The sequence below is a fragment of the Crocodylus porosus genome, unplaced genomic scaffold, assembly GCF_001723895.1.
Source record: "Crocodylus porosus isolate Cpor-Errol unplaced genomic scaffold, CroPor_comp1, whole genome shotgun sequence".
In the NCBI taxonomy this organism is placed as follows: domain Eukaryota; kingdom Metazoa; phylum Chordata; order Crocodylia; family Crocodylidae; genus Crocodylus; species Crocodylus porosus.
In genome coordinates, this window is record NW_017728947.1 from 117216971 (window position 1) to 117232726 (window position 15756).

The window sequence follows — 15756 nt, forward strand, 5'->3', positions numbered from 1 at the left end:
GCCATTGAAAGGTTAAAAAAAAAAGTCCTCCTGATGGAGGAAACTAGCAAATGTATTAAAGATTAATACATTTTAGGGTCAGAAGGGATCTTTAGTTCATCTTGTCTGACCTCTTCTATAATGTAGGCCAAGGTATTTCGTCCACTTACATTTGCACTGAGCTAAATAATTTGTGTTTGAATAAAGGGTGTCTTTGAAAAGACTTCAAGTCAAAATGTGGTTATTTCCAGACACTGAGAATCCAGTACTTCCCCTGGTAGATTTTTTCCAGTGGGTAATCCCCACTACCATTAAAATGCATTTTGCATTTCCAATCTGAATGTGTCTGTCAAACAAAAGGCAATTGCTCCCTCATGTGTTTTCATTAGCTAGATGAAGGGTGCATCTACACATGCATTAACAGGCTTTAGTTAATGCGCATTAAATCTAGTACCTCCGTTGTGAGGTACTAGATTTAAGAAAATACGCATCAACTAAAGAGCACGGTTTGTAAGCGCTGTTTGTAATGCATATTAGCCTGCCTTAATGCACATTAAATAACATAGGGGTTTTTTTAGAGACATTTTAATGCACATTAAAATAAGCCAATGCACATTAAATCACACATAGATGTGCTCTTCAGCTCTGTTTAGTATCTGGGTTTTTTCCTCAATGCTTATGCACTGCAAGCCCTTCATCTCACTTCCTTCTTTTTTTCTGTTTAAGACAGACTTTTAAGGCCCTGACTGCCTCTCAGGCTGTTTGTTACACCTTGGACCCTTTTTTGTGACTCTTTTGTGCACCCTCCCAATTTTTCAGCATCCTTTATAAACTGGATACTGGTCTGGGCATACTATGGGTCTCATCCATGCTCCAGTAAGGGGTGAAATCACCTTCATGCTCATAGTCACCCTTCCCCTGTTCATTCAAAAACTCCAACAGCCTTTCTTGCTAGAGTTTTGCAGACCCCTCATGCCCACTTGCTTACCTCCATGTGTGGGCATGTGAACCTCGCAGAACCTTTCTGAAGCACGCAGACCCTTTTTGTGCTTGAGGTCTCAAGTAGCCAAGCCAGAGAAGAAGATGCCACGCAATAGGAAGTAACCTAATTAAGTTATTTTGCTTTAGTTTTAATGCTTTCTATCTCTTCCTCTTCTTATATATGGTCAGATTATAAACCCACTAAGTTCTCAGTCTAAGTGGAATCTAGTGAAAATTAATTCCACTACTCTATATTTTGTGGGGAAAAAACCCCCCGAAACAAAACAAAAACAAGTAAAAAATAAACAAATACTTATTATTGGATTTGAATTTCCCCCTCAGTTTAATTGATTGTCTTCTTCTATTCTGCAAAAAGGTGAATAGCAATTCTCTCCCTTCTACAATTTCAGTATTTTCTGTATTTTTATTGTGTACTCTTTTTTTTTTCCCCAAGGCAAAGCAAGGATTTTACTAAACTATTTATTTAATATTTTCACCGTTAAAATAATTGCAAGAGAGCTATAAATAACCCAAGAAGGTGGTTTTATAGCTGAATTACAAACTTTGCCAAAGCCTGCACTCCATCAGAGTGTTCCCATTTGCCACTAGGGAGGCAATTTGACACTTGACTACTGTGCTGTTGTACAGTTTAGTGCTACTGGAAGTGAATTTTAAAGACCAAGTGGCTCCAAGTTGAAGTGCAAAGCAATAATAAAAGCAATCTGTTTGTGCCATGTAGTGCTCCTGTATATGGTACAAAGATGAATTCAGAGATTTAAGGGGGGGGGCACAATACCACTTAGTTTTTCTTCTCTTTTTCATATGAAAACCTCTCTCTTTGGTCAAACTTTCCACAAGTTAGCCTCACGTGTATTTTTAATGTATGATAACAATGTTCCCCTTCAAGAAAACAAAAAGGGGAACATGCAATGTTCAATTATTGCAATTGAATGCAATTATTATGGGCATTTTTAAGGTTGGGGGGGCATGTTTGGTGACTATATTAATGGGTGCCAATAAAGGAATTAAATGAAGAATAAAAATATTTAAAGTATGCACTCATGACTTTGTTCCTTTTTGCTGATGGATATTTCGGAAGTCTAAGTAAGTAGCAGCAAAGAGGCAACAGTTGTTCTTTTCAGACTGAGTTAGGAAGATACCATCCCCTGTACATTGCAAACTGTACAAGGCCCTACGGGCACAGGTGTTGTATGGGTATTCCTGGCACTGACCGACGATAGAGACTCTGCTTTAGCTTAAGTGCTTTGATCATAGGGTTCTCTCTTCCAGTGCCAATTTGGGATTGAGGGTATTAGCTTTTCTGAAAGAAGATGAAATGGTGATTCGGTAACAGTCTCTTCAACTTCAAATGAGAGGACTCTTTAATCTATCTGAGAAGGGCATAACAAGAAAGGATGGTTGGAAATGAGAAAGAGAGAGAGAGAGAGAGACAGTTAAATTAGAAATAAGGCTTACATTATAAGAGACAGGGTCATGAACCTTTGGAACAAGAGACCAAATGACTGTATAGGATTTTCCATTGCTTAAAAATCTTCAAATCAAGACTAGCTGTCTTTCTGGAAGATGTGTTTCAGTCAGACACAAGTTATTAGGCTTAGCAACTGGAGGAAATTCCCTGGCCTGTGTTATACAAGAGGTCAGACGAGATGATCTAAAGGTCATTTCTGGTCTTAAAAATCTGTGAATCTATGAAACCCATGTTAGCTGAACTGCATGAACCTTTGGCTCTCCTGAGGAGGGTCTGTCGTGCCGATCCTGCACTTCGATTTCCATTTTGGTCAAAATGCCCAAGTAATAACAACAAGTGCAATCACATAAGGGCAGAGGGTTTTAAAATGTTAACCAAAACTTTTCAGAAGCCTTAAAATAACCTGAATTTTCATTAAAGTATAGAGTTCAGTGGATTTTTTTTTTTTTTGATTGTGAAGCTGATTTAGCTTGTTGAGGATTTGAATTTGCCAGCTTTCTTGGTACAGAATGGCTTTTAGTTGTGCAGGCAACTCTGCCTCTGTCTGGCAAGAAGCTGACTTTTTTGAGTTATTGGCATTTCATTTTTGTATATGTGTTTTATACAGGGAAAACAGAGATTATAAGCAGTTGGGGATTATTACATCATGAATTAGAAGGAGCTGCAGCCTGTGATAAAGAGAAATGTTTGAGAAGATAGAGATGATAGACTCTCCAAGGAGAACTTGATGGAGTATGCAGCCATCATTCAATGCAAATTAAGGGGCTGAGGGTTTCAGACTCAGCCCCTCAATTCCTGAGCAAGTTACATATATTACACAATTGACTGGTTACTCATGCAATGAATTTAGACTGGCCACAAGTGCAAAGTAATTATCATGTAATTAATGGTTAATTACACAACAAATTTAGACTGATCACAAGTGCAAAGCAATTATCACATGACAGAAAAAAGATGATCCAGCTATAAAACAGCCAACCAGCTATTCAACTGGTGTTTGGAAGTGTATAACAGCTTTACAGCTGATTTCTTTCCAGCTTTAATATGAACGGGTAGTAGGGTCTATGTGCAAGCAGCATTAGAGTGATGCCGTAGCCATTATGGCCCAGGAAATTTAGCAAGGGGCAAGGATTTTTAGGGTGGTATTTTTTATTGGACCAACTATATAACTGGGATGGAGTTAGACAGGCTTTTGAATGGAAAGTTTCAAAAGTTGGTCTAACTCAATCCTGGCTAGGCAGGGCCAATAAAGATAGACTCCTAGAAATCCTTGCCTTAGTATAAGTAATCATTCTGGGAAAATAATGAATGTGAATGGCTGACAACATTTATTAAATGTTAACTCATTAGTTTACTGGGTACATTAAAAGATCACAGCATCTGTATAATGACAGTGGCAGGTGCTCTTGAAACTACCTTTTACTTCTGATAAAAGGAATTAGTAAGTTAAGAAAATTGGGAGTCTATTATTTGCCGGAACTGCTCGCATGCTACACAGCTTGATTTGCACATGCGATTCAGCTGAGTGATCCAACTGGTAAATTAATATTGGAGAACACCACCTCTTAGCGAGCACCGTATTTGTTTAGCTGGTGGCCCTCTTAAATGCTTGAATCATAGGACAGATTGAAATAGTCACAATTCCTGGTGTGCTACTTAATGAACACAGCTGAATCCAACATTGCTCACAAATCTGAAAGGACAATCTGAGAATTCATCCACCGTTCCTGCAGCTCTGAGGCTATGCATGAGTTTCCCCACTGATCAGATAAATAGGCTGGTACCCACATACCCATCCTATGCACAGATCGCTAAATACCAACTTGTTCAATATTGATTGTGTGCCTGAGGAGTATTAAATACGCTCTCTAGATAAACACAGCCAGGCAATAACACTAGCATGTTGAAGAACACCCATTTTATAAACTGCCTTCAACAAATATTTTAGCTCATAATTTAATATGGCTTGTTTGAGTCAAATCACTGCCTTCGCAAAGTGAAAACCTCACACCATTTAGGTTGCTGTATTTCAGGGAAATTAGTGTTCATGACGTTGGGGGAAAGACTAGCTTAATTCCAAATTACAGCAAATACTTCTCTTAGCTCCATTTTATCTACCATAGATAAAACCACTAAGCATGATTATACAAAGTAGTCACAATCTTAAGAAGATGAATTTCCAAAGTTAAAAGACCATCTTGCCATCATTCAGCTATTAAAAATATACTCATTCCAGCATGGATTACACACAGAAAGCCCTAAAGAGAGGGCTGAATTTGATTATTTAAAAAAAATAAATAAAAGAAAGAGAAAGCCTGATAACCTTTCCATCCTGGTTTAAAGATAATCTGGAACAGAGAAGAGACAGAGCTGGATTAGTTGTAGATAAAATGTTTTTGACTTGACACTTCTTTTCTATGCCCGAGAGCAATAGAGAGTAGTGCTGCACATTGAACTAATCACAGCAACGCCTGCAACAGCCACTGAGGGAGGCTCATCGCCGACCTTTTATCACATCCCCTTGCATGGAGCAGTATTGCAAATGAACACTTTGTCACCAGAAACAACATGAGGCTCACAGTGAGGACAAGTCGCATGGGCCCGCAACGGGAACAACATCTCCCAGGAGCAGGAAACAGAGAGTTTAGGAATTGCAGGCCCCTGGGCTTCATGGGAAAAGGGGTGGGGAGGGGTTCAGGAGCAGTGACCCCAGCTCCCACCCCCTTCCCTGGGATGGGTACACCATGCTGTGATTTTTAAATCCCTGAATCAGGCAAGGACCCAGCTTCCCCATCTTGCCACCCCCTCCCTGGCCTCTTTGCTCAGTGAGGCATCTCCTCCCCTCTCCTGATATTCCCACCCCTCCATTGCCCACCACGAAGCCTGTCCCTGGCTGATGGGGTGGAGGTCCAGAGCTAATCCCCAGGCTCAGCAGTGGTCCCCTTCCCTGCACCAGGCTGGCAGGAAGCACCTGGAGGACCGGGTCAGGAGGAGAAACTTGCCCGCTGCCACCCCAAAAAAGTCCTCAGCTGGTGCTGACATGGCATGGTATGAAAGAGGGGTGCAACTGTGCCATGGCCGACGCTGGATCTGTCCCAAATGGGCTGTACACTTCATTATGGTCTAGTCCTGCATCAGGTCTCCAAGAGAGGTCTGAGGCAGGTGCTTTTGGGGAAAGGATGAGAAGTAGAGCTGTGCAAGCACCGTTTCATTTCGACTTCCATTTTGCCGCTTCGAAGGGGCAGTGTTTCGTTTTGCTGTTTCAAGAGCACTGCTCCATTTCGTACCGTCAAAACTGTTTCACTGTTTCGACACGTTTCACCATTTCGCCCATAGGCTATAATGGAGAATCACAAAAATGCCTGTAGGCATGGGGGTTTCTGGGAAACTGCACCTCAAGGTGCGCAAAACTTGTGACGTGTGACTTTTTATGCAGTTTTTCCATCCCTCCCCCTGAGCACTGGGATTGGCAGGGACCTCAGGGAAGGATGGCAGTCACTGGCCAGCTACACAGTCAATATGAGAGCAGCCCTTCCCCCGTTTCCTCCCTCCCTCTCCTTACTTTCTGTTTAGCTGCAAGCAAACCCGGCTTCAAAACTCAAAACGTTTTGTGTTTCGTCATTTTATTTCAAAGCTGTTTCAAAGCCTTTCCTTTCATTTCGATTTCATGCTTTTGAGCTCAAAAAAGAATCAAAACAGTGTCAAAATGAAACACCTGTCAAAGTTTTGCACAGCCCTAATGAGAACCCCGCGTTGTCCCAGATGAGGGATGCCCTTCCTCCCTGTTAGTCTCTAACCATTACAGACCAGGTTGAGATCTCTCTCAAGCCCTGGAGCATGAGATCTTAGATTTAAGCCTGACATTTGTATTGGCATTAGTTGTGACTGTCGTGGTCCACCAGACTGGCTGGGCTAGGGGTAGGGCCAGGACCGGGACAGGGTTTGCCGTCAGATGCAGAGAGTCAGGAAACAAATACTACGTGGCGTCAGGATCCAGGAATCCTAGTTACCAAATCCAAAGAAGGGCCAAAAACAGAGTCAAACTGGGATCAGGAGCCAGGAAGCAGATTCACAGGGAAAGTCCACAGCCGAAATCCAGAAGCAAGCCAAAAGCAGGGTCAGGAAAGCCAGGGGCAATGCCAGAACAGGGGCTGCTCAGGACTTGGAGACCAGTACGTTGTGCAGCAAACTCAGGTGTCGGAGTTGCTCCTTAAGAGCGACTCAGAATCAGTCAGAGGAAAAGGCCGGGCATCAGCTGGTCTTGATTCGCTCCGGCCGTGCAGCTGACCCCGTGAGAGGAGCACCGGGCAGTTAGCCTTGCACGGCTAACCCCCTTGCCCGGGCTGCAGGGAAGGAGCCTTACGGTGATGTTGGTGGATGTTCTCAGGATCCTTTCAGTGGTATTTCCTTATTGAAGCATGCATTCTTCTTAGCCTCCTAATGATGCTTGGTAAGGATTTCCCTGTCCAATTATAGGCACAACCAACATTTTTTTTCTTCTAAAGTGGTAAGTTCTGCACCATTTACTCTTAAATAATATATTTCACCTGAGTAGCCCCTCATTTTCCAGCTGTCGGGCAGCAAGGACCATCATTCCCAAATGCTTTTCGGTACCCAAGGGCTCTGAAGGGAATGCTTTTCCCATCCTGTGAAAACTCCTGAGATCTGTTAAGTTTCCTGTCTTGAAGACGAAATGTCACAAAAAAATATCTGAAGTGTTGAATCAAAAAATACGGTTTAAAAACAGGATTAATTTTAGGTCCATTTAAATGTTTCATTGGATAATCTCAAAAGATTTTGGGTTTTTTTGTGTGTGTCCTCCCCCGCTTTTTCTTTTTTTTTTAATTCCTAAATTTGCTAACGTTTGGATTTAAAAACGTTGTTTTGGCTTGAAAAAAATGGAATGATTGCCAGCTGGAAGATCTCACAACGACAGATTGACAGTACCAAAAGTTTTCAGTTCTAAGTTGGAAGATTCAGCAAATTTCCATCATCTTGTGGACATTTTGGTTTTAAGTGACTTTTTTGCCCAGAAAGTTCACTGAAAAAGTTCTCGAGTACTGTTATTCTAGACAATCACTTCATGTGCTTTCACCACACTTCTCATTTGTCTCCTTTCTAAGAACAGCTGTCCCGGTATGTATGATTTTTATGTATCGGAGAACTTTTCAAGATCCTTAATATTCTCATTGTCCTTTGCTGACACCTTGTCCCCACACTGTGTAATATCCTTTTTCTGAAACGGAGTTACCAGCACTGCATGTGATCTCCAAAAGAGGCACCAGCACGTTCCCTGTATCATTCTTCCTCTCATTCCTCAGGCATCCTCACTTGACCAGACAGTAGATACAGTTAAATTAGGAGCCTGTTGTGTGACCGCATGGCTTAGGCACTTCTCTCCAATATGTATTCTTTTGCATTTATCACAAGAAAATCTCAATCCCCATTTTACTACTACTCACCTAGCTTGTTAAGGTTTCTCAAATTTCTCTTGACTCTCTCCATGGAGGATGCTGGCCATTCAATTCATAAGAACATTTTTTTTTTAAAGCCTTTTGTGGAGGACCTTTTGACATCCATATAATTATGCCAACTGGTTCTGGTCCACATTAATCTACTGCTAATCAAGGTATTCTAAGAGATAAGTGAAACTCAATTTTCCTTTGTAGAAACCAGTCGTAGGTTTTGCAGATGTTCATTATTCTATCCATAATGATCATTTTGGATGAGTTCTCCAGGTGCAGCTGTAAGTCTTCCTGCTCTGCAATTCCTCTCATTACCTGCAGAACCTTTCTAAACATAGGTACAGCCTTTGCTACCCTCCAGTGGTTGCTTTAATGAGACAATGCCTGGTTTTTGCTCGAAACTCATTCATATCATACTTGAATTAATTCATAATTCATAGACAAAGTACTCCGGTTTGGGTGCGTATTACTCGTCAATGTCTCTGTTTGCTCCTGGAGCTCTTCTTCTCATGCAAATCCAAGTTCTGAATCAAAAGTTTCTAAAGACGAGGCCTGTCCCTGTCAAAAACAAACCACTGCAGCTGTGTACTATAAAGCCAATGCTTTTCAATGTTGACCTAATTCAAGGGTTGAGCCTGTTAATGTAGGTAATACAGAAGTCGTAAGCCCTCTTCACGCTCAGAATGACAGACTGATAAAGATTCATTAAAAGGATTATGCAATTTGATTGCCTGGGATAGGCATGGACTGAACCCAATGGCCGAGCTGTATCCTTGGGTAGGATCTGCATGGAGATCCTCCATGGGTTGGATTTGGGTTTGTAGACTAAAACCATAGGATAGCATCAGTAAGGAGCCTCTTCTCATGGTGCTGTCTGCTGTGTTACTTCTGAAGGAATATAGAGGCCCGGAGGGTATATACGTATAGAGGCATTAACATAGCATGGCACTGTCCTGTATTCAAAAACAAAACCAAAGATGGAGGTTTTCAGCACAGGGATCTTGGCCTGCTTGGTCCCACAGCAAACAGTAACCATCACAAAACCATTCCAACCTTTTACTAAAGGTAAGTAAAAATAAGGAAAATATTAGGGCATTTGCAAGATTAAAAGTCTTTTGCTTTAGCAATAGTTTCTGTTTAGTTGTGGAAGAGGGGGAGGTGGGAGGACACAAACCTTATCTGACCTCTTTACATGGTATTAATTGTCCTGTGTGAGGACAGGAGATATCGTTGAGACGTCCCTTGTTCCCAGAGCCCGGTTGTGCTGTGTTCTGCGTTTTGATCAGGACTTTGCATCTAAAGCTTTGGGGGAGATGCTGTGTGGGCCCTTCTCTCTGTCTCAGAGTGGTTAGGGCATCTCTCAGGAGCGAGCTAATGAAGCCCCCTTACATAATGATGGGTCTCAGGAGACCCCGGGACATCTACCCATCTCACCTGTTAAATAACAGATGCCAAAAAAAAAAAAAAGAAAGAGAGCGATATGGGCAGAATAGGTAATCCTTGCATAACTTTTGCTTACCAATGAGGCAGTATTTCTGGTAATCAGTTTTGCTTCACTGACTTCCAGTCCCACACTCTTCTCATTTGCAGGACGTCATCTCGTCACAGTCCTTGAATGGCATCACTAAACCTATCTGAACAAATTCAGCCTGCCTTTAACTTTTTGCAGATGCTTTGCAAACACAAGTGTGTGTGACAAGCAGAGTTCAACTTTTGTAACCTCCGACAACTTAGCGGATAGGCCTCGGCACAAGGCTTGCCTCTGCCAACAGACCTTTACTTTCTGGGCCAGGTTCTGCTATTCCTACTCCCAGGGGGTAGGACCTTCCACCCTGCGTCATCAGCAGGGCTCTGTACTCAGTAACTTGCAGGATTTAAGGCGGCATGTTTAGGCATCCTCTTTGGGTACGTCCGACCGAGGTGGCAGAACTCATTCATTTTCAGTGGTTAGTTCAACGTCCAACTTTTTGTGGCATTCGGATGGACACCAATTCTCTTTCTTGCTTTTATAATGGAGCTCAGGCCAATCTGTTGTTTTACTGATTGTTTTGTCATCATCGCCTGGATATAGCCAGGGCTTCCCACTCTAAAGTCTTCACTAATATATTTTAAAATACACATTGGAGATGCAGTTTCACTAAATCCCTTCATGCACTAAAAATTTAGTGAGTTCCTTGCTCCATTATTCAAAAACATAACACACCCAGCCAAAACAGTCATTTTATTTCCTGGAGCCATTCAGTAATATATAGGCCTACTAAAATAGTCAGGACTTTTATTGCCTTCTCATTATTCCACCAAAGCACCTGATGCAACCAAGGCACCTGATGCTACTTGCCAAAACCCATGATCATAGATTAAATTCCTGAAGGTAAATTGGATATTTATAGGATTTTGGCACTATTATATGGCTACAGTTAAAAGACAGTTTCTTTACACTTTGAAAATAATAAAAGAAAACAAAGATAAAAACTGGCTTTAGCTATAAGTCAATGTTTGCACCCATTTATTACTCTTATTGTACTCCTTCTGGACAAGTATCCATGTTTCCCTTCTGTAGATGGTGCTAGTAAATTTTGCAGTGAGACGCTGGGACTGCAGTTCTGAGATAGCTTAAACGTGGCTAAAAATAGCTAGGAGGGGATCTAGTGCTGAGCGGTGCAATGCAAATCTTCCTCTGCTGCTTGAAATCTGGAAATACAACTGATGCTGCATCAGCACGCTTCAACATAAAAAGGAGCTTAACAACTGGCATGTAAGGGAAGGACAAAGTTGGAGGCAATCTCCCAGCTGCGAGGTATCCTGGCCAGTGCATGTGCATGTATTTATATGTGGAGCAGAACAAGGGAGGGGGAAGGAGGAGATCGAGAGAGTTAAAAAAAAAGAAAAAAAGTATGAGAAAAATCTAGGGGAGTTTGATAAATGTACTAGCAAACATATCAGAAGTGTAAAGGAGCTGGAGAGAAGTCCTAGGCCCTGTTCCAAAATATAAGGCCAGTTAAAGCAAGACAAGATTCGTAAGGAGGAGGGAAACTGAGGCAGGATTGCTACTGCCCTGCCTCCAGGGATGGGGCTGCCCCGGCCACTGTGGCCACGGACCTCTTCTTGTGTGGCAGTGAGATGAGGTCCGGAGAGCACCTGGCAGGAGGAGGGATCTCTTCTAGCCTGGCGGGTAATGGGGAGGATGCTGCCACGCATCGTCCACGAGAGGGAGAACCACAGGGCGTGGGATCAAGGTAATTGTGTAGGATTAGAGAATTATAGGAAATTAGGGCTGGAAAGGACCTCACAAGGTTGCCTAATGCAGCTCAAGGCAGGATCATCCCTGACTAAACCATCCCAGCCAAGCGTCTTGAAAACGTCCAAGGATGGAGAGTCCACAGCTCAAAAATCCTCTCCCAATGCTTGACCACCCTCAGAGTCTTAGTTCCTTCTCATCTCCAGCCTAAATTTCCACTGCCACCAAGCCCACCACCTTACAGTACTTTCATTTAATACATATTTCCTTAGTTGGTGAACGCAAATGTCATGAGATAGTGTTAAAAGCCTTGCTAAAGTCAAGGTATATCACATCTACTGCTTCCCCCACTGACAGAGCCTGTCATTTTATCACAGAAGGAAATCAGATTGTGTGCATTTAATTTAGATCAGAAAAATGTGCTTAAAACTTTTCTGAGGTACTTGGTATCAGACACCATGCTACCTAAGCATCTAACCCTGACATAGTCCAAAACCAATGTACTTTATACAAGTCCATTTTGTATCTAACTGATGTAACAGAACCATTCAACATCTCAGTTACTGAAGAGAAAATAAAACAATCCACTTTAGCAAATTTGCAGAGTACTGAAATTGGAAAAGAGGCAAATAATTCAGACAGACCTGGATGGCTTGGTAAACTACTGTTGCTTGAAAAACACATTTCCTTGTACAGCCTGTTTTTTAAGGTCCATATCTAGGAACTGAAACATGTAGATCACAGTTACTGCTGCAAGACTAAGCTCAGTGACTGAGCTTCCAATGAGGAGCAACGCAGCAGCTACAAGAGTCAGCTCAACCCCCAAGTGCATGAATAGGGCACTATTTAATAGTACTAAGACCTCTGCCTCTGGCAATACTGAGACCATTACTGAATATTGCAGTCAGCTCCAGTGCCCACATTTCAAAAAGGATGCTAACAAATTGGAGAAGGGTTCAGAAAAGGGCCACACGAATGAGTCAAGCTCTGGAAATATCTGCCTTACAGGGAGAGATTTTAAAAGTTCAGTGCATTTAATTTAACATAATGAGACAGTTTAGAGGTGACTTGGTCAAAGTCCAGGGGACTTAGAGAAATGTTTAATCTAGCAGACCAAGTCTTGGTGCTGGCCAAAGGCTGGAAGCCAAAGCTAGACAAATTCAACCTGAAAATAAGGTGCAACCATACTGAGGATAATTAACTATGGGGAAAGTACCCAGCTGTGGTGGAAGGGCACTTTGTGCCTGAAAGGTTATCTAATCTCTCCCTCAACTCTACACTTGGTTTAGTCAAAGATATTACCAAAAACCCCTTGCTTCTCACATAGATGTTTTGGGTACACAATTAATAAAAATATTTAGCTCAAGGCTGCCTCTGTGTCTAGACAACGTTCACATTTTGTATCAAGCTACCGACCTTCATGCAGCAAGTACTAAGCAAAATTCTCCACCCTGAATTATGCAGGAGATTATCATAATCTGCCCTTCTGACCTGAAAAACTTATGAATAATGCTGTATCAAATTGTGTAAAACAGTTTAAAAGAGTGTTACCATGAAAGTACATGATTCATTACAACAAACAGGAGACACTCACCTAGAAAAGAAGCTTTTTCAATCAATATTAAGTGGTATATGATTACAAATAAAGAACAGGATGCTGCTATTGTATTGTATGTCTTACCAATAATAGTATGGTTTTATTTTTTGCATTATCTAAGAAAACCAGACAATCTCTCATAGCAAATACTCCTGGAACTACAAGGCTAACCTTGTTTACCCAGATGCAATGTGCAGTTAGCAGCCCAAAGTGGATGACTTTTGCATAATGCTAAAAACGCCTGTCAGTCACAGTGAAAACCACCAGGACTCTTAACATCTGACCCTACCTATAGTTTGGTAGGAGCAGGAGCCAGTCATATGTTGTACAATAACTGGATTGTGATGCACCTTAGCCCTCTCCCGTACCACTTCATTACATCATCAACATCCTTTAGGCCCAAGATAAATCTCGAATACAAAACATATGCATTACAACTCATCCTCATACTCAGCAAGCCTGCAGAGCAGGTAAATGGCACTAAATTACTTGACATTTGGTTAAATAAAGCATCAGAGATTTTTTTTATAAAACACACAGGTCACCATGAATTAGATGAAAAACCTGGAATCAAACTTAGATGTTTCGACCACCTGCTGCTTGCTTTGCTTTTGTCCCCTTTGCAAATCTACGTTGGGGCATAATTAACCTAAATAGTTTTGAGCACCCTGGAGAACAAGAAGCAATATCACCAGAGGATTCTTCTTTAAGCTCCCCTCTTCTCTCCCCAACCCCAGTTCTCCTTCCACTTACTCAGAAGTGTTTTGGAACAAAAACTTTCCTCTCTCCTTAAGCTTCATAATTTCTTTCAAGGCCATTTACTGCTGAACAAACTATAAGTAATTAAACAATTCATCATGCTGCTCTGTTGTGAAATTTTTGTAGTGGTCTTCAACTCTGAAGAGTTAGATGAATCAGCACTGTGTTTATAATTATACACACACACACATACATATATATATACACACACATATATATATACACGCTATATATATATATATATATATCTCTCACAATAGATAGATAGATAGATAGATAGGTAGATATAAATTGTTATCTACCCTGCTATTGCATGCTGCACCTTTAAAGAATATATAGGAGAAAGGAGAAAGCTATCTGAAATCACAAGTTTTCTCTTAATAATATCTCTCTGGTATCTGCCCCTCCCCTTTAATACAGCTATAGAACTATCAGGATATATTAACATTTAAAAGCTTCAGTGGGGAAAAATGCCGTTGCTTTCGGACAAGTGGGAAGCTCAATTAATTTTAGACAACTGAATAAATATATATTTTATTCTACAGTTTCTCAAGCTACTATATAACCTCTGCTCTGGGGCTGTGGAAAATGTAGTAGTGCAACACTTTTCTGACTACAGAAAAATATCCAGCCAAGTATATTCAGTTTAATAAATCTCTATAGCTCTTGCATATTATATAACTTTTTTTTCCAAAGTGTATAAAGGTGACACAGTTTCTGCATGTATTAGAGGTAGGTACAATCTGCTGCTCAGGGTCAGCTACAGCAGTTACACTGAAAACTTATTTCAACATCTAGTTAGAAAAAGAACGGGTTGAAATTAGCTGCAATATTAGCAGGAACTCATGCTTGAACATTTTGACCCTTCATTCTGCATAACTTTTGCTTATTAAAAACAATGTGTCAACGGGGCAAAACTCCCCTAATTTTTCTCCCAACAGAAATTTACACATTTCAGGTCTAGCTCTAAATTTTGTGTTTTTGCAATTTTCTGTCAGGTTTCCAAGGCAACCCTCTTTAGGTAATCTGGCTTGTCAGGTGGAGCCTAGGAAAAAAGTGCTAGATTCCTGACCCACAAATAGGTGTATTTTTTCTAGTGTGTGCAATACAGAAGAAATCAGCCCCAGTCTTCTTTGGCATATCTAGGATATGAATGGAGAGAACGCTGTGCCCGTGTTCAGCTCCAGTCCTTTAGAATAGGCAACATGGGTTGGTCATGTTATGTTTTTCACTGATTCTTCAATCTCCATCTTCAGACCACTGGGTTTCCAGCCCCCTCTAGTTCTGTCGTAAAGCTGTTCCAAAACTTCCCTGCTCCACGTCACTTCCCTTCCCCCTCCACCATTTACTGCCCTGCCATCCTTCAAAATCAGGGGCGATTTTATTTATTTGCAAATCATCAACGCAAATTTTAAATAGCACTGCGGCGAGAACAGATGACTCCTGAAATACCCCAGATCAGTGGAGGTGCCTCATCCACCTCTCCTTTTTGAGGACTGGCTGTGAAACCTTACAGTTTCATTTTAAGTTGGAATATTGTGCAAGACTAAGTGAAATGCTTACAAAATCTCATGCCTGTTATGTTTCTGATGCATGAACACATGGCACCATGGGCACCACATGGATTTTGTTCAGCGTATGATCATAATTGCTGAAATAAAAAAAAAAAAGGACTTCTATTAAATTCTGCAACTATAACACTCTTTAGGGTTGATCTAAAACTAAAATATAAAACAGATCCTGGATAACACTATACTAAACAATACTATTAAACTCAGATATATTCCAAATTACACTATTTTGGCCCTGTTAACAAAGCCATGAGACTCTGAGCCTACCAAATTAAGTAAGTAATAGGCACCTAGAATGAAAGGAAAACAAAACATTTGAACTGAAGAAGACATTAAGAATATATCTGCCTCATTTGCCATGTTTTCCCAATGCTATGGGCAGAACATGAAGAGATGGATAAGATCATTGGAACAGTCACAAAAGTTGCTTAAGTGATACAAGGCTCAAGTGGAAAATTGAAATTTTTAGTAAAGCATTAAGTAATTGAAGGAATTTAGCAACTAGTTGCAGGAAACATTGCACAAGCCTATTCTTAAAATTTGTTTTTAAGACTCCTATCCACTGTTTCTTAAATCAGTTGCACAGATAGCAACAGTGCCCAATTACATGGCATGTGGCCACAGCTCAGTAACTCCAACTGAAGAACAAATAACACACATCTTCTTATATTGTGACA